At 35.3% G+C, this 15,595-nt stretch overlaps 1 protein-coding gene and 1 long non-coding RNA gene across 3 annotated transcripts in view; one reads left to right on the plus strand and one right to left on the minus strand.

Annotated features, from left to right (window-relative positions):
- The window catches only part of LOC114343861 (protein PALS2), a 358,522-nt gene that overhangs the window by 14,479 nt on the left and 328,448 nt on the right, over positions 1-15,595 (plus strand). The gene's annotated exons all lie outside the window — the stretch shown is intronic.
- On the minus strand, positions 13,394-13,851 carry LOC114343898 (uncharacterized). The gene is made up of 2 exons (XR_007696453.1): positions 13,769-13,851; positions 13,394-13,671 (listed from the first exon to the last, which is right to left on the minus strand). It is a non-coding gene; the product is annotated as an uncharacterized LOC114343898 (long non-coding RNA).

Genomic DNA, 15,595 nt, shown 5'->3' on the forward strand with positions numbered 1-15,595 from the left:
AATTTGTATGTACTCGTCGTAGTCTTATAGAGTACGTTATGTACACACAACCCCACCTACAAAATGTTAGGGGGAACTCCGCTTATCATTCAGTGATATGAAAAATAGATTACGACCGATTCTAAGACCTACTGAATACATATATAATTTCATAAAAATCGGTCAAGCGGTCTCGGAGGAGTATGGAAACTAAAACACTGTGACAGGAGAATTTTATATATGTAAATATATAGATGGCTAATAACAAATAGGGGTTGGTGATAGAAGGGTGAAAAGTAAGGGTTGTATGTATTTTTTAGTTCTACATCATATAAAATTGAGGTAGATAATTTTGTCAAAAAAAAAATTTTAAAAAGTTCAGGGGTCAACCCCCTTATAACTTATGGGAATAAAAAATAGATTAAAACCTATTTTTCATCCTATAGCATATACGTGTAAAATTTCATAAAAATCGGCCAAGCCGTTTCGAAGTAGTATGGTAACTAACACTGTTACAGGAGAATTTGATGTATATAGAAGTAACTGTGAATTAAATAATAAAAGTGGCTAACTTTGACCCTTATTAACCTAGGCAAAAAGTTTTTTCTGAAAATTCGTATAAAAATACCAGCGTTTGAAATCCTAAAGTAGATTTACTCTATAGTCAATATTAACAAAGCTATTCAAATTGTTTTTAAGCCAAAAATGACTCTATTTTACTAAACTGTTTTCGGAGTGATAGAAACGACTTTTTAATGATTTTTTTCAATACTTTGAAAACATAACTATTCTTCTTGCTTGTAGTTTCCACAGAATTGCCATATCATTATTATTTTCTGAATAATAATATTGCGAAAAAAAAGCTCTTCGCAATAAACAAATTGAATAAAATTTAAACTAATTGACGAATCTTCTTAAATTTTTTTTGCATTATATGGAATGTTTGACTCAACTTTTCATGCAATATGAAAGTCTTGATGAAAGTCTTGAGGCCATTTTCGCAAAAGTTATAGCACATTTTCTATTTTTGAAATTTTAGTCTTATTTTGCAATTTCCGAAGCAAAAAATGATCGAACCAAAATTTAAAATGTACCAGTTTAAACCTTGACTCATCTACTAAAAGAAGAATATTATAAATAAGATATTTAATTACCCTATTTTTACTTGTAGCGATTTAAACGAAAAAAAAAAAATGCCATTTTGACCCTTATTTGTTAATAACTAAGTTTCTTGTCCGAACTGTGACGGAATTTTTGTATTTATAATGTATTAGGTATATAGTACCCAAAAAATCCATTTGCAACCTGGCTGCTCAAGTGTCCTGACAAAAACCTCATTTATCTGGACTAATACATTAACCCAAATACGCCAGACCGGTCACTAATGTTCTAGTGGTAGACCAGAGCAATTAGAACAAAAACACCGGAATAAATAGATTTTTAAATACAGCATCTTGCACGACCTGCAACTTTTTGCATTGTATTCGAGATGGCGTCAGAAAAAGGTCTAAAATAAAAATGGGTAAAAATGGATAATTGCGATTACAGTACATAAAATGCATCAAAAAAAAAGTGCATAAGCGTGTCAAAATTAGTATAACAAGGGCCAACTTTTGTTACCCGGGGAGTTTTGGAGGTCGCTGGATATGAATACACCATTAGAACTGACTCCTGGAGCACCTGGTGCCCAGGGTCACTCCTAGTGCACGTCATCTTCTGGAGTTTTGAGAGTTTTCGGTACTAAATTAATGAAAACAGATTACTCCGGGGTTTTCATTATCGCTGAACATAAATACGCCATCAGAACGGATTCTCGAAGCACCTGATTTCCAGGGTCACTGCTAAGGCACGTCATCTTCTGGAGTTTCGAAGGTTTTCTGCACTAAATTAATGCAAAAGAATTACTCGGCGGTTTTTGGGATCCATTATAGGTCTGGATCCCGCGTATGAAAAAAAAGTTGATTAGCAAGTTGATTCAGCTTGCTGAATAGCAAGCTGAAAATTTGTTAATAGCTTAAGGGTGTCTAGTCGGATAAACTTTGATATATGGGAACACTGGAACAGGGGCAGCTTTAATTGTGGAACAGGTTAAAAATTTGGAACGGTCAGACCACGAAAACAGCACATTTATTTTGTCCGACAGAATAGACTTAAACTCTCCGAACAGAGATTAAACTCTCATGCAAAAATCAGACTGCTATTTATCACCTGTCATAATTCCTGTCATTTGACATATTCTACATGTTCCACTCATTAAAACGCCCATTTGGTGATAAATAGCAGTCTGATTTTTGCATGAGAGTTTAATCTCTGTTCGGAGAGTTTAAGTCTGTTCTGTCGGACAAAATAAATTTTCCCCGTTTTCGTGGTCTGACCGTTCCAAATTTTTAACCTGTTCCACAATTAAAACTTCCCCTGTTCCAGTGTTCCCATATATCAAAGTTTGTCCGACTAGACACCCTTAAGCTCTTAACAAATTTTCAGCTTGCTATTAATCAACTTTTTTTTCATACACGGGATCCAGACCTATTAACACAAATACGCCATCAGAACCGACCTCCACATTACCTGGTGCCCAGGGTCACTGCTGAGGCACGTCATCTTCTGGTGATTCAAGGGTTTTCGGCGCTAAATTGATGTAAACAGAATACTGCGTATTTTTGCTATTTTTATCACCCTTTATAAACAAGAAGTACCTACACTGTTTTTGCCACTTTATTGTCGGAAAGCCTCGAAATTCCAGAAGATGTACTGCATAGCTCTCACCCTAGGCAGTAGGGTCTCTGATGGTCGGTTCTGATGTCATATTCATATCCAGCAAGCCCAAAAACCCCCGAGTGATCAATTTGCATTAATTTATTGCCAAGAATCCTCAAAACTCCAGAATATTATGTGCCACAGCAGTGACCCAGGGCATCGGGTGGCTCGGGGGTCGGTTCTGATGACATATTCGTTTTAGCGATACCAAAACCCCCCAGTAATTTGTCTGCATCAATTTAGTGTCAAAAACCCTCCAAACTCCAGATGATGTCAGTCACCAGGTGCTCCGGAGGTCGGTTCTGATCGCATATTCACGTTCAGAGGCCCAAAAAACCTCCGAGTAACAAAATCTGCCCTTAATATATTGATTTTGACATGTTATGCATTTTTGGATGTATTTTGTAAACTGTAAATGCAATTATGCATTTCCACCCATTTTTATATTGTAGACATTTTCCTGAGGGCATCTTGATTCTCGAATTCTTCTCGCTCTGCTCTAAGTCGAGGTACTGTATTTAAAAATCGATGTATTTTTTCGTAAAGGCATTTTGGAAACTATATGGAAATATAAATATACTTTAATCTTAATAGACCGGTCTAGTTAGACTCAAAAATAGGAGTGAGGTTACAATAATTACCATCAAGCTGAAAATTTGCAGAATTGTTCAAAATACCATCATAAATGAAATCTAAAAATTCCTCATAAATTCCACCTGAGCTAAAAAATTTACGCGGGGTCAAAGGTCACCAAATATGGTTTTTAGCAATTTTCAGCGAAACGGTAAGTTTTATCATGAAATTAGTTCTAATGAAAAATGTAGATTAGATAATTATCTATAAAAAATATCTTGATACTTTTTTTTCGTAAGAGTCACCGTTTTTGAGATACAACGATTCAAAGGGTTGAAAGAGTTCTAATCGTCATAATATGTATTATTAGTACACCACGTATCTACATCACTGAAGCTGTAAACAAGTAAACATTATATTCTATCGATTAACTTAACTTATATTACACATAATAATATAAGATATTATAAATATGATAATGTTTCTACTATACAGCTTGAGGTCTACCGAGGGATGCAATACATAAGCTGTATTATATTACAGTGCCAACAAAAAAATCTTTACAAAGTGAATGTAACGCGAAAATAATAAGAATTATTATTTCAATTTTACGGCTTATTCCCAACAAAAATAGTAATTGATATGACAAAGTATTAACTTATAATAATTCTTCTTACTTATATATAAAGATGGGTTTTCTCGGAATAAACACGTTCTATCGGTACGTCGGCTAATCTAATCACCCTACCTATTCTTTTCTCAGAAGGGTTTGTACATAATAATGAAAGCCAACTTTCTAGGCAAAATGTTTATTGCTAAGTACTAATTAACATTTCAATATACAATAAACTTTATGAAAATTTAGTTTGTTTACTCTTATGCAAATTACACCGTTATCTTCCTGGGTGTCGAAATCCTTCAAGTAGATGACACCCTCGAGGTATTAATTAGTCTTGAGTACTACTCCGGAGTGAAAATACGTGTTATACCTAATTTTACTTGAATGTGCTGAGGTTTTAAAAAAAAACTAATTCAACTGTCATTCTTCTCTCTATGTATGGAGCGCATAAAAAAACTACGCGCTTACATAAGTTTCGATATGCATGTTTCTTTAAAATACTCGAAATAAAAAACAAGTGCAATTATCTTGTCTTCCTCCAACCTCAGCGGCTGCTCATCAACATCTTTTTCGGGTATATTATCAAGTTCAAGTGTGGCTTGGTTATCAGGTAGATCCAAAAGACTGGGGATGGAAATTAGTCGACAGTTTATTAGAACCAATTCAAACTTTACTCCCACCTGCGCCGGAAAAACTCCTGAACACAATTTTTTGCAATTGTAAAAAGGGATGTATCGCTAAATGTGGTTGCAAAAGGTTGGACTGTTTTGTTCGGTAGCATGCACTAATTCTTATTGAGGATTCATTTGATTCTATCGAGGAGCCATGCGATGTGCCATCATTGGGGCAATTTACTTGCACCCAGGATGAACAAGAAGAAGAAGAACAAGAAGAAGAAGAACCAGAAGGTAAAGAACAAGGAGAAGAGGAAGCAGAAGTATTAGAAAATTATGAACCAGTTAGATCAATATCCTTTTTTTTTTAATTTATACCGCTTTTTATAACTTACATCATTTTTAACCCTTGCCAATATCAATTATTCAATGGCTTCAGCTTAAACAGAATCATAACAGATCCGTGAAATAGGCCTACTGGGGGAAACCAGGTTAAAAAAACGCGCTAAATACACTACCTCAAAGGTGGTGTGAAAACGTGCGCGCAAATTATGACGATTAAAACTTTTTGAATCGTTATATTATCTCAAAAACGGTGGCTCTTAGGAAAAAAAGTAATAACACATTTTTTATAGATAATTATCTAATCTACATTTTTTTGTCAGAACTAATTTTATGATAAAAGTTGCCGTTTCGCTAAAAATCTCTAAAAACTATATCTGGTGACCTTTGACCCCGCGTAAATTTTTTAGAGGACTTTTTAGATTTTATTTATGATGGTATTTTGAACAATTCTGCCAATTTTCAGCTTGATAGTAATTTTTGTAACCTAGGATGTGTAAGTTGACCGGAGTATAAGCGAAATTTATATTTTTGACATACCTCTCTCTCTCTCTCTCTCTCTCTCTCTCTCTCTCTCTCTCTCTCTCTCTCTCTTGTCGTTTCCCCATTACTGAGGATCGTGATTTCTTCCAATATTCCTAACAATGTTTCTCCATTGGTCTCTATCTTCAGCTGCTCTAAGAGCTTCGCAGAATGAGTTTCCAGCTGAATTCTTTATTTGGTCGGACCACCTATTTGGTGATCGTCCTCTTGATCTTCTCCCCGGAACGTTTCCAGAAACGATTAATCTCTCCAAACTGTCGTCACCTCTGCGAACCACGTGACCAAAGAATTGCAGAATTCATTGCAGACATATTGTGGATAGCCTTTTTTTAATATTGAGTTGGTTTAGAATGGAAACGTTTGTCCTATGAGCTGTCCATGGTATGCGCAGCATTCTTCTCCAGCACCACATCTCAAAGGCATCAATTTTTTGGCGCTCGCATGCGCGAAGATTCCAAGTCTCTGCTCCGTATAGAAATATTGAGAATACAAGGGCATTCACTAGTCTCATCTTGATATTTTGAGAGATAGATCTGTCTTTCCAAACTTTAGTTAGGCGACTCATCGCATTTTTTGCCATACCAATACGTCTCCGAACTTCTGCTTCACAGTTGCCATCGTTAGTTATACTAGACCCGAGATAGACAAAGGTGTTTACTATCTGGTATTCCTGTACCTACCTAGTACAAAACCTACCTAGTATAAAATTGAAAAAATGTGATATCGGATGATTGAATCTTAGTATAAATTATAAATTATACTCGTAAAGTATAATAATAATTACCAATCAATATTAGCATTTTGTGGTTTCGATTTAGTATAATCCTCACATTAATAATTATTAAATACTTTCTATTGTAAACAAAATACGTTAACAGTAGAATTGTACTTTTATTTCTTTTGTAATAAAAATAATATAAAAAATATTTAAATAGGCACTTATTTATCCTTTGAAACATATTATACAACATACCTATAGGACAAGTCATTCTGTCTACGGACAAATAAAACTAAAACACAAAAATTATATAAACATTACAACATTTAGATATTTCTCACCAAAAAAAATAAATTCCACTTAAAGCGCGTGATACACACGCAAACTTTAAGTACGCGGGTTTAAAGATCGCGGACTTACTCGGCTCGCCGTCGGTGATACACGGCAGACTTAATGTACGCGGTTTTAAAGATCGCGGTCGCCGTCGGTGGTTTGTGCTATTTAGGAATTTTATCGTATTATATACTTCGTATCGTATCCTACCGTGTTATATATTTTTAATACTAATAAAAAAGACAAAATCGAAAAGTGTGAGTAACAAACAAAATATCATAGATAAGAGGGTAATATTTTCATCAAGAGGATAAAACTGCCTATAAATAATTAGGTTTACTTAAAAACAAATAATCAAAAATAATTTAGTATAGCTTAAAATAGTGTTTTACGGTTTTCTCAAAACTTGTAAAATGTAACTTGTCTCCTTTCAACAATAAACGATTGAATTATTTCTAGGCAATTTGCTTAATTAGTGAAAATAAAAGTGTAACTTTAAACGCAATAGCATGATGGCTCGAGGCTAGCGGCTCATGGCAGTGGTATACGTACGGGTTACGAGTAAGATTTCAAACTTGTTGGATCGACGGCGTACTTACTCGGCGGACTTAAAGTACGGGTACTTGCTGTGATACACGCGCGAAAAAGGTCGTCGAGCCATAAGTTCGCGTACTTAGTCGCGTGTTTTATAAAAAATAACGTTTCCCATAATATGGTTCCAAGTTAAGCAGTCACACTGTATAAGAGCTCAAAATTTTTTTTTAATGTCAAGTTGTTTCTAATGTCAGATTTGGATTCAGCATACTCAAAAATAAAATAGAAACATTTTTGATCAAACTAAGATGATGAATTTACCGATATTTTTAAAATTATTGAGACAAAACAGTTTTATTCTTTAAAAAATTAATACACAATTATCGGCCAAATTTCTGAGTAGAACTTTTTACTTTAACATATTTATAAACTAAAAAAAAAAGGTTTTAGAAAAACATAAGGTTGATTCATTTTTTTTGAAACAATGCATATTTTCAATCTACATTGACTCCCCTAATATATGACTGATTTAGTAAACAAAACTTAAAAGATGAAGTAGTTTTCAATCCTAATAGCAAAATTAATAATATTGAAAATATTAAAAACATTACTAAAAGATTTTTAAATTGAAAACTTATTGGTACACTTTTGTTGGTGACACCTCCAAGGCTTCTACAATTTTCAAGCACATGGATGCTGCAGTGAAGACAAAGGGAAGGAATTCTACACTATGCAATTCACATCCCCCGTCTGCAGCTTGGTAGAGTTCCAACGGAAAATGCACTTGGTTACTCTACGGAGTAATACGACTATTATTATTATGGAGTAATAATCGTATTACTCCGTAGAGTAACCAGGTGCATTTTCCGTTGGAACTTTACCAAGCTGCAGACGGGGGATGTGAATTGCATAGTGTAGAATTCCTTCCCTTTGTCTTCACTGCAGCATCCATGTGCTTGCAAATTGTAGAAGCCTTGGAGGTGTCACCAGGAAAGTGTACCAATAAGTTTTCAATTTAAAAATCTTTTAGTAATGTTTTAATATTTTCAATATTATTAATTTTGCTATTAGGATTGAAAACTACTTCATCTTTCAATTGCCAGATGACGCTAGTCACCTAATACCTTCACTTCGGTTGCAATGGGTGGGAAAAACTCTCGGCTGGTCATTTAGGATATGGAGAACAGTGCCTACGTTCTCTCCGATGAGGCTCCAATAAGAGCCGAAAATCGCGATTCAGAGGACTGGACTGCGCTCCGTATTCTAATTGAAAAGTAAGATTGTTTTGCCTTCGCATTGTAACTGAATAAAAATGGTATACATTTTTATAAACAAAACTTCTTTCTAGCTGTGCAATAAGTATAAATATAGATGTTGGATTCAAATTATGATTGTAGGACTATTGCTTTAAAATTACTAAATCATTTGAATGCATTCCATTATTTCTTGGTCCTTGAAACTAAATTCCGATCGATTCTTGGCAGCTGCATTCGTTAAAGTATCCTTCAAGCCTCTCCACGATCTCAGTTTAATTTTGAAGAACCCTTTACACATTTTATCGGTTAAATTTTATCGATAAAGGATATTCTGACGACCTGACGGGGAGAATATGCTCTAGAATACAAATTAAAAGAATGTCAAAAATTAGTTTCTTGTATACAAATTTATATCGTTATTTAGCAACCACTAAGTTACAAATTTATATGAGCAGTTTAGCTAGTCATCATCATCATCATCATCACGTAGCGCTACAACCCTGGATGGGTGCTGGCTGACTGTACAACTTTTTTTCCAATTTGTTAGGTCTTCCGAATCCATCAACATAGGGTCAAATGGAATGTTCATTTTTTGGAGATCTGCTTGGATGTTATCTCTCCACCGTATTCTGGTACGTCCGAGTGGTCTTTTGCATGTAGGAATCTCCTCCCATAACCAGTCTTATTATAAGTCTCTCGTTATGAAGTCTGTGCACGTGGCCTGCCCATCTTCCATCTTAGTCGCTGTGATTTAATTTCTTGGACAATATCGGTGTCACGGTATAATGCTTTTAATTCGATATTAGTTCGGATATCGGCATATACTGGTTTGTGTTAATGTCGTGGTGAGGTCCGAAAATGTTTCTAAATATTTTTCATTCAAAACGTCTGAGCTTTTCTTCGTTTGCTAGTACCTACTAAAAACTAAAAGAAGTTAATTTATTGAAATATTTATAGATCCATGTAGGGATGGGAAAAACCTACCGGTTTAAACCTAAAACCGGTTTTTTACTTCGCAATAACCGGTTTTACCGGTTGTTTTTTGTCCCGGTTATAACCGGTTTTTTCTTTTTAAAGTAAAAACCGGTTATTAGGTTTTTACGGTGATTAGGATTAGGTTAGGTATTATTTTGGATTCCAATCATAATTACTATTTTCAAGTAATTATTCCAAACAAAACCATAATTCAAATTTTATTTTATTTTATAAAATACAGAAGCAAACTGAAAGTGCAATCTCACATCAGCCAGAAACAATTATTAAGTTTTATTATAATATTTCCTTGAAAAGGTATTTGTAATCATAATATTTACATAAGAAGTGATCTGGTTGAGTTAGACGCAAACATCATCTATTTTTCACACTTAACTCTTGACATTGAAAGTGCGTGAATGACTTTTCCTGATTACCAAAAATAATGCTCTGACTATGAATATCGAATTACTGATTACGAATACGAATCTCCAAGAATTTCGCTACGTTTTCAAAACGATACACTCATACAGGAAGTATTAAATGAGTTAAAATGTACCTATTCTATAAAAATACAAACGTGTTAAAAGTAATACATGTTCTTTCGATAGTACTAATTTTGATCATATTGATATCGAGTCGAATGGAGTATCGCAAATTAAAGTGTATTGTAAATGTAACTTTGTAACCTATTGGATTAAAAAACCGAAAACCGGTTTTTCCAAAAACCGGTTTTTTTGGGCGGTTATAACCGCCAGGTTAAACCGTAAGCAAAAAAAACCGGTATAACCGAAAACCGGTGTTTTGTCAAAAACCGCCATCCCTAGATCCATGTACCATTTAATCTTATTTAGGTGAGGCAAAGGAACAGTAAAAAGCCCCCCAGGCCAATTAAATTTTTCTAGCTAGATGTATCTCAACGGAAGTTGATGCATTCGATTCGTAAGAGCACTAATAATTTTGTGAACCAAAGTGATGATAACGAAATGAAAATTGCATTGTTGAATAAGGAATTAGGATTATTATTCGAGATGGTTCGCGTTCGAAGATTTTTTAAATAATACACAATGAGCACGTAAAGGTTGGAATAATTAAATGTTTTCGTGAATAGACGATTTGGAAAAAAAATCCAGAAACAGGTTCAATTTTTATATTTATATTATTTTTTTTTGGCATATATATCGTACTAATGACGTCACATATCTGGGCGTGATGACAAAATGGATCCTTTTTTTAAATAAGAATATGCGTCGTACGATAGCTCATTTGATAGGTTATTCAATTCTCTCACAATTCTCAATTTCAGACAATGTGGTCTATTTGAAGATTTCGTTGAACAGTTTTTTGCTCGAACTTCCATCTTATAATTCGGATCTATTAATATACATTTCCCGTCTTTTGGAACTCCGATAAGGAAATGCTTCCATATCATATAGAAGAGAAACATGGACTCTATAATATAAGCGAGAAATAAATAATAAGCTGCTGGTATTTGAAAGAAATGTTCTCAGAATAATATTTGGCCCTCAAAGAGATGAGTGACAGGAAAGTGCAGAAGGCGCCATAATGCTGAATCTGTGACTCTGTATGATACTAAAAATATTGTCAGATATATCTATATCTAGGGACATCGGTTAACCCCAATAATGACACATCTGAGGAAATAAAAAGGCGAATAATAATTGCAAACAGGTGTTATCATGGTCTATCAAAGTACTTATCTAACAAACGTCTGTCTCAAAAAACTCGTATAAGGCTGTATAGAACATTGATAGTCCCCATTCTCACATATGGTTCAGAGGCATGGACGCTAACTAAAACAGATGAATCCGCTCTATCAATTTTTGAAAGAAAGGTACTACGCAAGATATTCGGAGCGGTTTGTGAGAACGGAATATGGAGGCGTAGATATAACTTTGAACTGCAAAATATCTACAAGCAAACGTTTGGTGGAAAAGATATTATCAGTAATAATTGCACAAGAGCTCTAAAATTCTATATTAATTTTAGAGTTCAAGTGCAATTTGTTGCGATTATTTCATGAATAAAACTGTTCAAAACCAAAATTTTATTGTAATTTATTTATGTAAGTACAAATTAGTACTGTTAAACACACAGTCGTTATAAAATATTTTACGGTTGAAAGTCATCACTTTTATAACTTTTAAAACATTAATTGTCATTAATGTCACTAAATGTATTTTTTCGTAGCAACGAAGGGCATCTGACGTAATATACTTAACGACGGGATATTATCAAAAATTATCACCTTAATTTGCATTTCTGTAGCTTTCTATTGGTCAGAATCTCCTATGAATGAAATAATCACTATAATTAAGCGAAATCGCCTTCAGTGGGCAGGACATGTAGTCCGAGCCCCTGAATCGAACAGGATAAAAAGGATTCTAACAGCTCAACCCGTGGGAATGAGAAGACGGGGTAGACCAAAGTTGAGGTGGATGGACGGGGTAACACAAGATGCCGAGAAGATCGGAGTCGGCAACTGGAAAGTGCAGGCAAGGGACAGAACAGAATGGCGTAGAACGCTTGAGAAGGTCGAGGCCCTCTAAGGACTGTAGCACCAGGATAATGATGATGATATTAAAGCTAACCGGATAATATGGGCAGGTCAGGTGTTAAGATCAGGGGAAGACAGTATTTTTTGAGAGACCAGACGATAGAAGATCAGTAGGCCGTCCCAGAAAAAGATGGAAGGATGATGTTGAAGCCGATTTATCTAGGTGGAATGATAACGTAAAACCTCTGATGTAAGGTTTTAATCAACATAAAATTGTACATAACGCTAACAAAATGAGTTTGAGAATAAATTGGCAGTGACACTAACTTATGTCAATCACTGACATAAAGTTGTCTACACAATATTTAAAGTTACAGCCAATGTAATACAAGTAGGTTAATATCACATCATTCTCCAACATTATAGTCTTCCAAATACCGTGGTAAATGACGAACTCTTTCAGATCTTCTAGACGCTCCTGAAGGAGGTGTTGCTGAACTTCGTGCAGAACACTTTGGGGGTTCTTTAACAAGTAATGGAGCCAGTGGAGGGGGAGACATAGACGTATCTGCTTGGGGCTGCATGTTTTGCGTGGTTGTAGATGAGGATTCATTAAAGCTCGAATATAACTCATGTAGGTCCTCTACCAACACTGGTTCTTGATCTGGTATCTCCAGTATTTGTCCCTTACCTCGTCCAATTGGAGCCAGATGACGATTCGACAATGTGGTCTCCCGTCCGTCTTTCAGTTTAACAAAAGGGTATTCAGGATTTGCCTCTATTACCTCGACTTCTTCTACGATAGGGAGATACTTGCTTTTCCGATCGAACCTTTTCATCAATACATGCCCTGATTCTGCTAGCCATGACGGTATTGTATTCCCATTTGGAGATCTACGTGTGTGCACGAACATTCTTTCATGTGACGCACGGTTAGTTGCGTTACATAAAAATGAAATGGAATGCAGAACATTTGGCAGATATTGTTCCCAAGTCTCAATAGGTGCTTCATGTGATTCACAGGCCAGTTGGATAGCTTTCCAGACAGTACAATTTAACTTCTCCACTTAACCATTTCCTTGAGGATTATAAGCAGTAGTTCTACTAGTCGCGATCCCTCTGAAGTTGAGAAACTCTTTGACTTCAGCTCAGGGGCGGATCCAGAGATTTCTTGAGGGGGGGGGCGTAACCTTGTCAACATGGGCCCAATACCGGGGGGTTTGGGGGTATGGAATACCCTTTTTTGAGTTTTGAAAATTGACGTTTTAAAACACATTTTTTTACTCTGTTCACACTGCGTTTACAAAAAAATAACCTTGAAATTGACAAATAAACTCAGCTATTTTCAACTCTCTACTCTAGCAGATAGAAATGATTTAGGATGATACGTGTAGTGACTGGTAGTAGACACTGTAGTCCTGTGGTACATTTAGACTGGAAACTCATCCTACTTAAATACTTTAAGAGTGGCTTATAGTCATTCCATTTGAACTATTAAAAAATGTAACAAGCAAAAAACACTTTTTTTATGTTTCATTATTTAAAAATATTTTTCAAATATCAAGATTACGTTTTTATAAGACACAAGGTATTAATATACTGTATAAAAGAAAGTTGCAAAATGATTAACTAACATTATGTTTAGTATGATTTAATTACTGACATTAGAAGTAAATTATAAAACAAAACAAAAATACTTTGGCTTAACAAAAACTACGTTGTTTTCCCTTAAATTACAAAATCCAGTTTTCTATTCTTCTTGCTGGAATACCGATCGATAATTTTATTGATGTCCACTTCTATATCCCTGTGAACATTCATGAGAGCCAGTCCGGTCAGGCGGTCTTCGGTCATTCTGGTCCTCATCCAGCTTTTCAATCGCCTCAGCGTAGAAAATGATCTCTCTGCTGTTGCTAAAATAGAAACCCTTTTTAAGAAACATTGTAGTTATGATATTGCAATGCAGTTAAAAGTACAGTATAACCATTCCAAGTAATATGGTAAACTTACCTTTCCATCAAATCCAAAAATTGTTGCTTTTTGTTGTTACATGTTTCGGTGGATGCCCATCATCGTCAGACACAGTATATAACACTCATTAAAGTTAAAATTAAAAACTCACTCATTCAAAAATCTCATAGTATTTGTATAAATAATGCTGAAATACTCAGACAGGACCCATAATACCGAAGGGCTGGGGAGGGGATAGCAGTCTCCTGCTGTCAGGTAATAGGTGACAAAAATAATATAATACCGTCACCTATTACAGCTGAGTCACGGAACGCCGTCACCTAATACCAGAAAGTAGCGGTATTTTCTATCTCTACCCGCCAGTCCGTCACCGTCAGCGTCCAGACGGCTGGTTAACTCCCGTTTACACCGCTGCATCGCTCATCACATGACTATCCGTTACCTCTTACCGCGAGAAATATACATCATTGGTGGTTTTTAAAATCATCATACTATCAAAACATTATTAAACTTGTGTTGTTAACGACTTTTCCAAATCAAATTTTTCGTTTAAACTTAAAAATATGGTATAGGCTATAACTTTCTTTAACTGAGGGGGGGCGCGCGCCCCCCGCGCCCCCCCTCTGGATCCGCCACTGCTTCAGCTGATAGAAATTGAGTCCTTCTATCCGAATGGATATATGCAGGCATTCCAAACATCATGAATAAGTTATTTAAATTCTTGATTACTGTTTTGGCACTAATGTCACTACATGGAAAAGCAAATGGGAATCTGGAATACTCATCTATTACCGTAAGAATATAACGATTATTGGTATTCGAAGGCACTGGTCCTTTAAAATCGATACTAAGGCGTTCGAAGGGAGATGTGGCTTTTATGAGCTTCGGAAGAGGTCCCTCATTCTTAAAGTACCTAGGCTTGATTTTAGCACATACTTGACAGTCACGAGTCATATTCTTAACTTCATCGAGAGAGAAAGGTAAATTATTTGATTTTATCCAGTGAAACATACGTGTTACTCCTGGATGACAAAGTGCTGTGTGAAGTGACTTGAGTTTTGATGCACCTGCCGTCGTGTTAGTAGCGCAAGAGCAGATGCGTGATAAAGCATCCGCTGCTAGGTTGTCTTTTCCTGGTCGATACACAATGTCATATTTATAAGATGCCAATTCAAGTCGCCATCTTTGTATTTTTTAATTTTTAATTTTGCTGGAATGCTTCGTGTTGAACATAAATGTTACAGACCTTTGATCGGTGATGACTGTGAATGGCTTTCCTATAAGAAAATGACGCCACTTCTTTAGAGATTCAACGATAGCATACGCTTCTTTCTCCACAGAAGAATGGTTCAGCTCACTAGAGTTATATTAAGCGATCTTAAAAAGAAAGCAACGGGTCTGGAATCCTGACTCAAGGTAGCAGCAATTGAGTGTTCTGAAGCATCGGTTTCAACAATTGGCATATTTTCATTGATAGAATGAACAGACGCCTTTGCAACTATAGATTTTAGATTTTCAAAACATGATAAAGCATTTTCGTTTAAGGGAAAATTGTTGACAAGAGCTAATGTGTGGACCTTTTCGGAAAAGTTGTGAATTCATTTTGAATAATGAGCAAACATACCCAATACCCTTCTAAGAAATACAGTGTCATTTGGTGATGACTAGGGAGCGGATTTTATGCTAAATGCATATTGCTTGCATATTTCGCATATTTGAGAACTTTACCAAATTTTGCATATTTTTAAAGAAACGTGTTGTTTTCATTTTTGTTCAAACGAAAAAATTGAATTTTCTTTCAATTCTACACAAAATATTATCCCGCACATGCTAATCATACCTTTTAGAGAACTACCTGTCCGCTCA

Source organism: Diabrotica virgifera, chromosome 2 (genome assembly GCF_917563875.1).
Source record: "Diabrotica virgifera virgifera chromosome 2, PGI_DIABVI_V3a".
NCBI lineage: Eukaryota > Metazoa > Arthropoda > Insecta > Coleoptera > Chrysomelidae > Diabrotica > Diabrotica virgifera.